This window comes from Canis lupus, chromosome 13 (genome assembly GCF_048164855.1).
Source record: "Canis lupus baileyi chromosome 13, mCanLup2.hap1, whole genome shotgun sequence".
Classification (NCBI taxonomy): domain Eukaryota; kingdom Metazoa; phylum Chordata; class Mammalia; order Carnivora; family Canidae; genus Canis; species Canis lupus.
The window spans coordinates 57,220,946-57,235,164 of record NC_132850.1 but is presented as its reverse complement, the minus strand read 5'-3'; the positions used below and the strand labels follow the sequence as shown (position 1 = coordinate 57,235,164).

Below are 14,219 nucleotides of genomic sequence, written 5' to 3'. Positions count from 1 at the left end.
GAATTTTCCTCTATTATAGCTGGCTCTGATACAGAAGTTTTGAAAACCAAGTATATCACTGTACAGAATCTGAATTGCTAACAACAACAACAATAAAGGAAGCATGGTTTATTCCTTAAAAAGAAAACCACAAGCCCAAAATGGTGTCTCTTAAGCATGTCGTCAAACCAGGACTAATACCTAAAACCCTAGTTTTAACCTCCCACAGAAATGGTCTTAACCAGTCAGGAATTTTCTAACCAACATGAGGTAATCTGTCACATGGGCCTTCTCCAAGCCTAAGAGAAGATGAGGTAATTTGCATGATTAAGACCCTTATCCTTCCCCCTAAGGGAAAATGACCTAGTCTGAAACAATCCTTTCTTTTTTTCCTATTAACTCCTTGCTCCATCCTCCTTCCTGTAAAAACCATCCATCCTGTACAACTCTTCAGAGCTGCCCCATTCATGAATTGCTTACTAGAGTCAATTAGAACTTTAAATTTACTCGACTAATTTTTTGTCCTTTAGCATTCCTGAGCAAACCAAAAGTTGCTGGGATAAAACTGCTCTAAACATAGGTTTGTTCTTGAGTAATAGATGAAATGAGAATGCAAGAACTCTAAGAAGGGTAATCATTTAAAATGCACTGCTTTGGGGTGTGTGGCTAGCTCAGTTGGTACAGCGTGTGACTCCTGATCTCTGGGTCATGCAGTCAAGCCCCATGACGGGCCCACTGCCTACTTTTAAAAAGCTTTAAAAATGAATAAATAAATATAAAATGCACTGCTTTGGATATCTTTAGTTATTAGCCTGTTAATTCACTCCACACATATTTGAGTGCCTACTATGATTCAGACACTGTGGTCCAGATGCTAAATATTCAGCAGTTAACTAAACAGACTGATCCTTGCCCTCATGGAGAATGTGGTTTAGTGGGAAACACTGGACTAATAATAACGATATGTGTAACGACATATTATCATAGTACAAAAAGAAAAAGTAAAGGAGTCTCATATTTTCAGATCTAAGGAGCAGGGAAATCCCTAAGGATTCAGGGAAGTGAGGGACGCCTGGGTGGCTCAATGGTTGAGCCCCTGCCTTCGGTTCAGGTCATGATCCCAGGACCCGGGATCAAGTCCCACATCAGACTCCCTGCATGGAGCCTGCTTCTCCTTCTGCCTGTGTCTCTGCGTCTCTCTCTCTGTGTCTCTCATGAATAAATTTTTTTTTTTTTTTTTAAAGGAAGTGAAGCAGGCATCTGGCTGGCTTAGTTGGTAGAACATGTGACTCTTGATCTTGGGGGCTTGAGATCAAGCCCCATGATGAGTGTACAGCTCACTTTAATAAAAAACAAAAAGCAGAGGATTTAAAGAATGACATTTAAACAGGACTTGAAGAAGAGTTCAAGAAATAAAGAATGAGAATGAAAACAAGATAGGAGGGAAGGACATGGAAAGACATAACACTGACGTAAAAGAGAAAGGGAAAAAAAAAAAAAGCCAGAGAAGCAGAGTTCACGAAGCAGGCAGGGAAAAAGGCAGGAGCCAAGATCACACCCTAAGTGCAATGAGAAGTCAAGAGGAACAAAGGCTGATAATAAGTTCAGGTCTATACTTTAAAAAAATTCAACCTGGCTCCTCCAAGCAAAACGGGGGTGGAGATCATCAAGATTGGAAGCAAGGCAGCCAGACATAATTTACTATCAGAGTTGAGGCCCTTCGTCAGGAAGGTTAGAGGGACAGCTACGGAGGTAGAGGAAAGAAAACAGACACTGGAGGTATGTTCAGGGGGCAGAACTGGTAAGACTTAGTGGTGAGATGCAATGGTGCCAGAGGCAAAGGGAGTGCTACCTGCTTCGAGAAAGCTGGGGGAGGAGGAGCTCCCAAGGTACAGATGACAGAGAGAAGGTAAGTAGACTAACAAAAGCAAACTGTAAAATTAAGATAGTTGACTACAGTGCAGTCAGACACATCTGGATTCCCTTTCTTCATCGGCACAATGGGAGTATTTTTTTTTTTCAAAGATTTTATCTATTTATTCATGAGAGATACAGAGAGAGGCAGAGACACAGGCCGAGGGAGAAGCAGGCTCCCTGCAGGCAGGGGAGCCTGATGCGGGAGTCAATCCCAGGACCTTGGGATCACGCCCTGGGCTGAAGGCAGACACTCAACCACTGAGCCACCCAGGCATCCCAATGGTACAATTTTTTTAAAAAAACTGATACAGTGTCTGGTAGCCCAACCACAAACTGTGCATTATTGGCTCTTTCCTCTTTCAGGCAGTGGTAGTTAATATTGAACATATTCTTTCAAGGTAGGAGATTAGTTTTCTTAAACCCCAGCACCAAAAATAAAAATAAAGTTCAGGTTGTACCATCTTATAGCAACCTATGTTCTAAGGGACCATGCCTAGCATCCCCTCCTCCTGATTTTGATAACAACATGACAAGTTTATCTTGGAAATAATTTTCTCCCTACTCTCTGTCCAGAGGTAGTCCATGATCCATGCCCGGCCAATCACACATGACATTATTCCCAGCTAGGCTGTGAAAGCCAGTCCCCAAACTCAGCTGCTCAGCTGGCAAGTTATAACCCTGGAGTTGATGGTGCTTCTTCTTTTTTTTTTTTTTTGCCATTATGAGAACTTATCTCTGAAAATGAAGCCAATGTGGAAGAAAGTAGAGGTGAGCAATGGAATGAGAAAGATTCCATTGGGTATCAAAGCCACCTGCTCCTGAGAGCACTATCCTGGAGTTAGTTTTTTATCACTTACAACCAAAAAGTCCTGATGATTGTGCCCCAAACCACTGCATTTTAAAATTATACAAAGTCATTAATAATGACTGTGGGGAACCTGGCTAGCTCAGTCAGTAGTGTATGCAAATCTTGATCTTGGGGTCGTAAATTCAAGCCCTACACTGGGGTATATAGAGTACTTAAAAAAAAATCTTCAAAAAAAATAGCCTCTCAAATTATTAATACCTAGTACATAGGCTAATGTTATCAAAAGTGAGAAAGCAAAGAGGATTTTATTGTCTTTTTTTCTTGTTCAATCTCTTTTGCCCAAATACACTTTGCCAAGATAGCTTTTTAATTTATTAAGCAACTCGTTCACTCCTTATTTTTGAGGAGTAACCATGACTCAAATATCAAACTGAGGACAGCCTGACTAGAGCAGCTGAGATTTAATAATGATCATATCACCTTATTCAATGTTTCATGCTATTTCTCAATTTTAAAAGAATGGAAATAAAAGATATGAAAAGGGAAAGTATATATGTTAGATTGTCTAATTTTTTGACCCAAATACCTTTAAAAGCTATGTTTTATAAAATATAAGGCAAACCCCACTCCCCTTCTGAATGAATATTGTCTTATTTAATACCTAATTAAAATCTTGTCAGCTGTCATCACTAATATTAGCAGAGGAAATTACAGTTGAGTAATTTGATAAAGAAAATATGGGCAGGACAAAGGAGATTAACTGAGTGCTTCAGAATAAAACAGGCCTGGAATCAAACCTCAGCTCTGCCTCCACCAGTGTGACAGCCTTGATCACATCTCCTCAAGCAGCACTTGTGGGGCCTGGTGTGAAGATTAAAGGAGATAATCCATGGAAATCTCCCAGGGCACCGTCAGCTCTTTCCCCTACGGTTCTCCATAAACAGGGCTTCGGTTAGTCATAATCACATGCCACGTGTATCTTCTGTGTGTCCGCATTCCCTTCAACATTCAACCAAGTTATTGTGGGGCTTCTATGAGCACCAACCATGGTTCCTGGTATTTTACTGAGGGCAACTCTGCATGACTCAAACAGGTATGAAAAAATAAGCTTTGGGCTTTTGCCTTGAGATACCTGTTTGAAAGACATTTATTCTAATCAGAACTACCTCATTTCTTTGCTTTGGTTGGAAACAAGGACAGAACACTGGCCCCGGGATGATTTTCTACGCTATGGCCATGGCTATCTACCTTTTCTCACTGTAAAATTGAAACAAAAGGACTTGGATGGGCCCTTTTCAGTTTTAAGATTCCATGATGCTAAAATCTGCCTGGAACTGAAACTAGATCTTATTTCTGGAACTACTCATCAAGAGCAGGAAGAAAGTGACCAAAGTCTAAATTACTTACCTGAAAGGTGACAGGCAGCAGTTCAAAATGAGTTAAGTACAAAAAGTAGAATCTCTTTAAAAAATATATAACCACGTGTTGTGGGTTGTGTCCCCCAATTCCCCTCAATTCCTAATCCCCGGTACCTGTGAATATGACCTTGCTTGGAAACAGAGTCTTTGCAGATGTAATCAAGTTAAGATGAAATCATACTAGATTAGGATGAGCTTGATCCAATGACTAGTGTCCTCGTAAGAGGAGGGAAATCTGGACACAGACAGAAGGAAGGTGGTGACAGATTGTGGAGTTATGTTGCTACAAGCCAAGGAAACCCAAAGAAGGCTGGCACTCGGGGGATACAATAAATAAGAACTGGATAAATCCTTATTCTGAAGGAATTTAAACTCTGGAAGACACAATTATATAGGAAACTACATGAAAATAAAAGGGCATGAAAGAATATAGAAAGAATATAGAAAGCAAGAGGGGGAAAAAAAGGCCATAAAAGGAAAAAAAGGAAAAAAAAATCCCAGAAGCAGCAATATTTGAACTGAAGAAGTTAGGAAGAATGTGATCGACCTGTGCTTTAAGAGAACTAAAGCTGTTGGAGAAAACCATTTTCAGAGCAAACAGAATGGTGGTAGTGATTTGTATACCCAGGGTTTCAAGGAGTCATGGCTGTAAGGACAAGAGAAGTAGTTGCAGGACTTGCAATGTCCTCCAAGACCAGTTCTAGTGCTGGTGTTTAATTGGTCCTTTGCACTTTATGAGAGTCAGGCTAGAAGTGGGCTTGAGTATGCTCACGTGACACATGATCTGTGAAAAATGAATACTTCAGAAATGCTTTTCCTCTTTGCTCTCACACAAGGAAATAACCCTATATACTCAAAAACAAGTTCACAAGAAGAGTTTACAGGGCAGTCTTGTGACCCAAGAATGTGAATGTTTAGTCAGGTATGATAGGGAACTTTCAATGGTCCAAGAAAAAGTAGAATTAAAACAATAACAAAAAGTAGAATTAAAGCCAACAATAACAATTACAACAGAAAATGGCAATACTATCCATTTCACAAGTAGCTCCCTACACACCTATTGTGTGCCAAGCATCCTTCCAAGAGCTGGGATACAGCAGTGAACAAATCACAATTCCCGCTTTGATGAAACTTACTATATTTATGATGATATTTTACTCTTAAATCCTACTTTTTAAAAAAGATTTTATTTATTTATTCATGAGAGACAGAGAGAGGCAGAGACACAGGCAGAGGGAGAAGCAGGCTCCATGCAGGGAGTCTGATGTGAGACTCCATCCAGGATCTCCAGGATCACACCCTGGGCCGAAGGCAGTGCTAAACCACTGAGCCACCTGGCTGCCCTCTTAAATCCTATTTTATGTTCTTTTTTCTACCAACTCTCACTGCGCCTCTCCTTTCTCAAAAAATGTTGTTTTTCATTTAAAGATTTTATTTATTTTCAGAGAGAAGGCTCGTGCATGCGCCTGAGCAAGGGGTTGGGGCAAAGGGAAAGGGAGAAGCAGGCTCCCTGCTTAGCAGGGACTTGATCCCAGTGCTCAGGGATCATGAACTGACCAGAAGGCAGATGCTAATGATTAACCGATTGAGCCATCCAGGTTCCCCTCAAAAAAAAGTTTCTTAAAACAAACAGAAACCCTCTCAAAAGGTTTGTTCACAAATAGTGAGGAAGACCTAATGACTCTTACCTAAAAATAAGGAAAGACTAGGGATGGAGAAAAAGAAAAAAATTGTATTTCAGATGGCAATCAGAGTTCACCCTGTCAGCACAAATGTACATTATCTCCCACTCAGTAACAAGCTATTTATTTTAAGAAAAAAAATTATGTAAATAGATGACAGTAACAAATTTGGAATCTTTTTTTTTTTTGTCTGAGTTAGTACTCTCAGGAAGAGAGCAAACAGGAAAAGTAATTTGCAAATTAGTTGATGTTCCTATTTTATACTGAAACAGTCTTTGCCACACAACTTGCCAAGTTTAGTTTCAGAGGCACTATGTAAAAATTCACCACTGAACTGCCGTTCTGTGGTTGAGAGTATAGTAAAAAGGTACTTAAAGATTCTAACTCTCATCAGAAGCTTCAATACATGACGCTAGCCTAAAGATATAATTTAAACATGATTCCAAATCAATGTGTCCCACTGTTATTTCACCAAACAAAATTTCTACTGGCTATTGGGGCAATTTTGTCTTTAATAAAGTAGGTGACGTAAATCTTTACTCCCTTTGGAGAAGAACTGTGTAGAATGAAATAATAATCCCTATAATCAGCAGCATAGTATGGAAAGAGCACTGTAAGTAACAGGAGCCTCAGAGCACACTCCTGTATTCACTCCTTCCACACACTTTTAGGACCTGGCTTGACCCAGGTACCATGAAAGATACCAAAAATAGAAATTAACTAGATCCAGTTCCTACCTCAAAAGACTTACAATCTGATATGGGAAGACTAACATACAACACTTAAATAACCTACACTGTCACAGATACCAAGATTAATGTCCACATGGCTTATAGAACTTAAAGGATGAAGAGGTCAAGTCCACGTCGTAAGGGTGAGGGATGGATGAAAGTCACAGAGGATGTGATGCCTGGGACATGAACTGGTATTTACCAGAATAAACAGAGCTTTTAACTCTAGCCCTGCCACTTTCAATCCAGGTGACTTCAGGAAAGCACTTCTCCAGGGCTCAGCTTTCCCAAAGTGTATCTATCTGCCTTTTCTGTCTCACAAGATTGTTAGGAAAAACAGACACTGAGTATGAAAGTACTCTTAAACCTGCAAAACCTAAGTAAAAGGTAAGTTCAGACCTACAGTCTCTTCACTGAGATCTTTGGGGCCAGATGTTTAAGAATTTGGAATTTTTCATATTTTAGAAAGAAGTTCATACCACATATTATACGATACTCCTCCAGGGTCTAGGTATAACCAAAACCCAAAACCAAACAAATTAATATTACAGCAGGCCAAGCTATGAATATTTATGCTGAGTGGATTATTAGACAGAAACTATGCATAGCCTCACAATAGTTCAGGTTATTTCCAAAAGTCTTTTCAGGGATTTTAGAATTGTAGGATAAAAGACTGTTGACCATTGTAATGCTTACTATGTCTTAGGGAAGGTCAAAAGACTGGAATAAGTAACATTAAGTTCACCAACATTAACCCAAATATAACCAATCCCTTAAAAAGAGGACCATCAAAGTTTATAAGTAGGTTGTAACTCAGAACTTGTTTCTCCCTCCCACTGTAATAATACTATAAATGATTGCAAGGGTCACAAGCTAAAACCACATAAGTCTTTATATAATGTGTTTGCACAGCAAAAGCAAAGCACTATGAGTCACAACACAGACTGAGACTTGGGTACTATGTACCATGCACTAGGAAGTACAGAGTTTGAGAAAAGGAGAATTCCTTCCTTTTTTCCTGAGTTCAGGCTCATGTTAGGTAAAGTTCACATGTGATCTTCATGACACCATCCCTGACCCCCTACCACCCCAGGGCCAGCACGGCACTGACAAAACCACAGAGCACTGCACTGGGCATCAGAATGCCTGAGTTCCAGGCAGGATCTATTGTCTAATCCCAGTCACACTCCTTCATCCCGTAGTGCAGTGTTCCTTCCTCTATAAAAATGATGGGTTGAGGCTAAAATCACCCCTCAAGGTCTCATTCCAAATCATCTATAAAGTATATACAGTGTAATCTAGACTAGATGACCCTAGCCAGGCACTAAGAGAAAGCAATCTTAATGAATTAATCCACATTACAGCACAGCATCCCTTAATCCTTCTAGATATACTCTACACTCTATGCTTCTTTAATATAAATACATCTTTAATCAATTGAACTTCCAAAAGATGCTAACAAAATCTCCAGAAGTACAAGTTCTTTTGGGGCAAAAGGGACACTGAGGGGGCAGGTGACAATGCCACTGTACCAACTAGGATCTGTACAAGCTACCCCTGGCTAGCTTTGCCAGATTTTGTTGTTATTATTAATAGGTTTTCCCTTTGTCTCTTTAAAAACTCACAGCATTTCTAAATATGGCTCATATTTTCCAAAATCGTTCCTTTAATTCATAGAAGAGCACTACATGTTCTAACATCTTTAAACTAGAAGCTACCTGTACTTAAAAAAAAAAAAAAGTAAGGGGCAGGGCATGCCTGACTGGCTCAGTCAGAAGAGTATGTGACTCTTGATCTCAGGATCATGAGTTTGAGTCCCAGAGTAGGTGCAGAGATTACAAAAAAAAAAAAAAAAAAAAAAGCTTTGTTGTTCATCTTCATGCATGCTTTAATTCAATATTCACTGAGCTAATTCTTCCATACTCTTGTCAGCACAACCAAAACAGCAGACATTCATTACTGTATTTCAGGATTACTGAAATGCATAATGGCTCTGCTAACTTGCAAAAAACATGATGTCATATCTTCTCCTGAAAGTAAGATTTTCCCACATCCCTCATTCACCCAAGGGAATTATATACTAATAACAGATAAATATTTAAGACATTGACTTGTATATTAATCCCAGATCATTTAAATTGTACACAGATAAGGTAATAACTCTATTTTCCTAGAGGGTTCCAAAGGTCAAAAGCATGGTTCTCTCCATAAGGTTTTCTTTGTTTGCAAAATCACAAAGCCAAAATCAAGAGAAACTATACCTATCTTCGGTTATAAAATATTAGCATTAAAATAAATAGGAATAGGGGCACCTGGGTGGCTCAGTCATTGAGCATCTGCCTTTGGTTCAGGTCATGATCCCATGGTCCTGGGATCGAGTCCCGCATCAGGCACCCCACAGGAAACATGCTTCTCCCTCTAACTATGTCTCTGACTTTCTGTGTTTCTCATGAATAAATAAATAAAATCTTTTTAAAAAAAGAAAATAAATGGGTATAGGTGAGCATGTGGAGGAGTGGTCACAGCCGCACTGTAGGGTCAGGCCAAGGGGTAGAGGCAAGAATCAAAATAAGGGGGAAAGAAAAAAGAAAAAACACACACACACATACTCACGTACTCTTTGACCCAGCAATTCCACTTGTAGGAATTAATCCTACAGATCAGTTTCCATGGGTTCAAAATGATTATGTACCTAAAGGTTTTCACTGAAGCATTGTTTGGAATGGCAAAGGACTAGAAACTGTCAACATGAGATTGTTATATTATGGTCCATTCCTTTTACGATGCAGATAAAAACAACAAATAAGAAAGATCCTTCTGTAATTATATCATAAGCCAAGACATCATTTTAACAGGTAGAAGTACAAAATATTGTGCACAGAATGCTACCATATGTATTTTTTAAAAGAAAAATGGAGAAAAAACTCTGGATTTTATTATACATGCATAGACTATCTCTAGAAAGATACATAATGAATTATAAAACTGGTTGTGTCTAGAACTATGTTTTCTAAGGATTTATTCATCTATTTTTAGACAAAGAGCATGGGGTTGGGGTACAGAGGGAGGGGCAGAGGGAGAGAATCTCCAGCAGACTCCCCACTCAGCACAGAGCCAGATGCAGGGCTTGATCCCACGACCCTGAGGATCATGCCCTGAGCCAAAACCAAGAGTCTTACGTTCAACTGACTGAGCCACCCAGGCACCCCCAGAACTATTAACATACATCTATCAAAACAGCATAGAGTGTAGACTCGGGAGCCAAACAGCCTGGGTATAAGTCCTTATCTGTCTCTTTCTAGTTACATGACTTTGGGAAGTTACCTAACCTCATTGTATCTCATTTGCAAAATGGGGATAGTAACACCTACCTCATAAGTGTGTGTGGATTAATGCAGAGCCAGGCACACAGCAAGTGTGCTGTAAGTACTAAGACTGTACCTTTTGAATATTTAACCATATGACTATAGTATCTCTCAAAAAATTAAAAACAAATTATAAAACTGAGGGATACAATAAGAACCTCCCCTCCCCTTTTTTAACCCATCACATATTCTATTATTGCCTTAAGACAAACAACCTTAATTACTGTTTGCTTTAAAAAGCTTCTTGGTAGCTGAAGCATGAGGCAGTGGGTGAACTCCTACAGGGAAACCACCTTAATGAATTCAAGGCATTTAGATTCAAATATGTAGTTTGGCCTTCGACAATGACATTTATTGAGCTTTCTTGTCAGCATTCATATACCACATTTTCCTGCCCTTCTTTATCCTCTGACTCTGCCAAGGACAGGACAAGTTTCTCCCTGAAAATGTAACCTCTCTTTTCATTTATGAAACCTATTTATGCCCTTTGAGTTTATTACTGTTCTAGTACTGTATCAAATTGCTTTCTACCGTATTAAATAACTGCCTTTTTTTTTTTTTTTTTTTTTTTACTGCATCATCTCACAGAGCCTAGAGATACCACTGTCAGAAGTCTGATGTTTGCAAACAGGAAGGGGAAGACTGATCAGAAACACACAGCACACACACACTAACAACTGCCTAACATTTTAGAGTTTGCCAAATGCTTTACAGAATTTACTTTACTTGAGCTAACCTTCACAAATGTCCTGTGAGAGCTTGTATTACATGTTTGATACAGAAATTAGGAGACTCTTAAAAAGTTATAACCAATAAGTGACAATTGCTCTTCCAATTCTGCTATACTATCTATATATTCTAAGTATACTGTATACTTAATATCAGTAGCAAACAAGTCAGGATAACATTCTCTACATTCCAGGACATCCCTCTGCATTTCCTTCTGAGATATAAAAAACATGTTACATTTGAAAAATAAGAATACTGATGATATATAATGTTAAGTCTAAAAGGCAGAACACAGAATTGCATATATGGTATGAATGACCACAAACTATGTAAAAACCAAAATAAATAAATAAATAAACCACCGTTATCAAAGCTTTCTAAAAAGTTCACCAAAAATTAGTAGCTTGGGTACCAGTGGCTCAGTTGGTTAAGCAATCTGCCTTTGGCTTAGGTCCTGATCTCAGGGTCTTGGGATCAAGTCCTGTATCCAGCTCCCTGAGAGGAGCCTGCAAGGAGCCTACTTCTCCCTCTGCCTAAGTCTCTGTCTCTCTGTGTCTCTCATGAATAAATAAATAAAATCTTAAAAAAAAAAAAAAAGAGCAAGATTTGTAAGATCTCCAGATTATACTGAAAGTCCAAATAGCAAAGAGCAGATTCTTGTGTATAGCATGCTACCTTTTCTGTAAGAAGGAAGGATACATATTTGTATTTGCTTACTTCTACACAAAAGAAATATAAACAATTTTACTTTATATAAATTGAATTTTTAAAAGTAGAAAAAGGAAGAATAGTTCTCACCCTTAAAGCAAAACTCACAAGAACATCCCGTTTTCCCAGGTAAAGAGCAAGATTAGTTTATCAGAAGTCGTTTTTTCCTTCCATTATTTCTAAAATAAATTTCTACATCTTCTAGTCCACTCAGGCCATGCAGAGGCATGGTGATTAAGCAGGCAAAAGAAGGGCAACAACTTGTCCAGCAAGCACTGCCAAAGCTTGGTTTTTAAATTTATGGCCCAGATAGTTGATAAATTTGCCTGAAAATGCTCTCTCCATTGAGTGGGGAAGACAAGCCTTTCAAAAGGCAACACTGGATCGCTGTTTCAGAGAGAGCGAGAGACAGAGAGAGCGAGAGAGCGAGAGCGAGAGAGAGAGAGAGACCAGTGGTCTGGGAGTCGGTAGTTGAGGTAAAATGCTGTTAGAGGCCAGAACATTTATTAATGCACAAAAAAGGCAAGTGAGTGGCCATGGGCCCTTGCAGGGAGGGGCTGAAGCCAATGTTAGGAAGCGTACACACTGTCATGCCTGTCACATGACAGTGAAGACAGTGGGGAAGCTCTGAGCAATGGCAGCCAAGAGGCTGCAGAAAAAGCTCCTGCTGCTTTCTCACCCACCTGCACCAGGTAGACATCTGTGACCTCCGCCTATTGTTCCTGCCATCCAAAGTGTAATTTCTTTGTCCAAAAAAGAGTCTACACAAAAACATGTACAGGAATATTTATGCAGCATTATTCATGATAGCCAAAAGGTGGTGGTGGGGGACCACATGTACATCACTGGATAAATAAAACGTGGCACATCCATACAATAGAATTTTATTTGGCAATAAAAAGGAATAATGTACTAATACATGTAGAACATGGGTGAACCCTGAAAGCATGGTAAATGAAAGAAGTCAATCACAAAGAATCATATATTGTGTGATCCCATTTATAGAAAAATGTACAGAATAGGCAAATGTACAGAAACAATAAATTAGTAGCTGACTAGAGCTGGAGGTAGGGAGATTGGAAATTTGTGGAATGACAGTTAAAGTTTGTGTTGAGTGTCTTCTAGGGGTAATGAAAATGTTCTGAAGTGGACTGTGGTGACATCTGCACAATTCTGTGAATACACTAAAATGTACTGACACTAAAATGTACTGAAATACACACACACTTTAGATGGGTGGATTGTGTGGTATATGAATTACATCTCCACAAAACTGTTTCAAAAGAAAACAAGATAAATTTTCTGTACAACTCCCACTCCCACCTCACCCAAAGATGATGAGCAGTGGGAACATTCGTGCACTACTGTTGAGAAAGGAGTTGAGGCAACCGCTTAAATATCTACTAAAGAGAGAGATTATCTACCAAACCCAAAGATTCATATATCCTAAAACCTAATAATTCCATTCTACCCAATGGAAATCCATGCAGATATGCAGAAAAACATAAATGTGATACTATTCACTGCAAAATTATTTATAATAGTAAGAATTATGGGCATCTGGGTGGCTCAGTGGTTGAGCATCTGCCTTTGGCTCAGGTCATGATCCTGGGGTCCTGGGATCAAGTCTTGCATCAGGCTTCCCATGGGGAGCCTGCTTCTCCCTCTGCCTATGTCTCTGTCTCTGTGTCTCTCATGAATATAATAGCAAAAAATTTTTTAAATTTAATTTTTCATCAATAAACTAATCAATATAGTAGCATACTATACTTAACTTAGAATTACTAAACTAGAATTATATGAATATGAATAAATCTCAAAAACATACAATTGTATAAAAAAATTTCAAAATAATATGTATGGTATGATATTTGTTCTATAATGTTAAATATGTGTGATCCAGTATTATTTATCAATATATCATGGCCAGTAAACTAATAATACGGAGAGGCAAATATTCCGAATGTGGTTACCTCTGGAAGAGAGAGAGAGGGAGAAGACGGGGCCCATTAAGGACTATGCAGTAAGCAACATGTATTCCCCTAGCATTTTAGATCTTTTGTTTTTAATTATATATGTGAAGCAGAACTGGAAAATGTTAAGATTTAAGAAAACTGGAGGGCATCTGGATGGTTCAGTCAGTTAAGCATCTGCCTTTGATTCAGGTCATGATCCTAGGGTCCTGGGATCAAGCCCCACATTGGGCTCCTTGCTCAGTGGGGAGCCTGATTTTCCCTCTGCCCCTCTTCCTCCTCATGCTTCCTCTCTCTCTTTCTCAAATAAATACATAAAATCTTAAAAAAAAAAAGATTTAAGAAAACTGGGTTGTGAATACCATATGGTTATTATAATATGTTCTGCATTTTCTGTATGGTTGAAATAATTCATAAGAAAATGAAAATGCAATCCCTTTGAGGTTCTTCAAAAAATTAAAAATAGAACTACCCTATGATCCAGCAATTGCATTACTGGGTATTTATCCCAAAATTACACAAAAAACAAATCCAAAGGGATACATACACCCCTATGTTTATAACAGCATTATTTACAATAGTCAAACTATGGAAGCAGCCAAAGTGTCCACTGACAAATGAAAGGATAAAGAAGATGTGGTGTGTATATATATAACTGAATATTATTCAACCATAAAAAAAACAATGAAATCTTGCCATTTGTAACAACATAGCTAGAGAGTATAATGCTAACTGAAATAAGTCAGTCAGAGAAAGACAAATATCATATGATCTCACTCATATTTGAAATTTAAGAAACAGGGCAGCCCCGGTGGCACAGCGGTTTAGCGCCGCCTGCAGCCCAGGGTGTGATCCTGGAGTCCCGGGATCGAGTCCCACATTAGGCTCCCTGCATGGAGCCTGCTTCTC

The 14,219-nt window shown here is 38.9% G+C and overlaps 1 protein-coding gene across 4 annotated transcripts in view; it reads right to left on the bottom strand.

The window, feature by feature from the left end:
- Positions 1-14,219, bottom strand: part of FNIP2 (folliculin interacting protein 2) — a 132,279-nt gene that overhangs the window by 65,211 nt on the left and 52,849 nt on the right. The gene's annotated exons all lie outside the window — the stretch shown is intronic.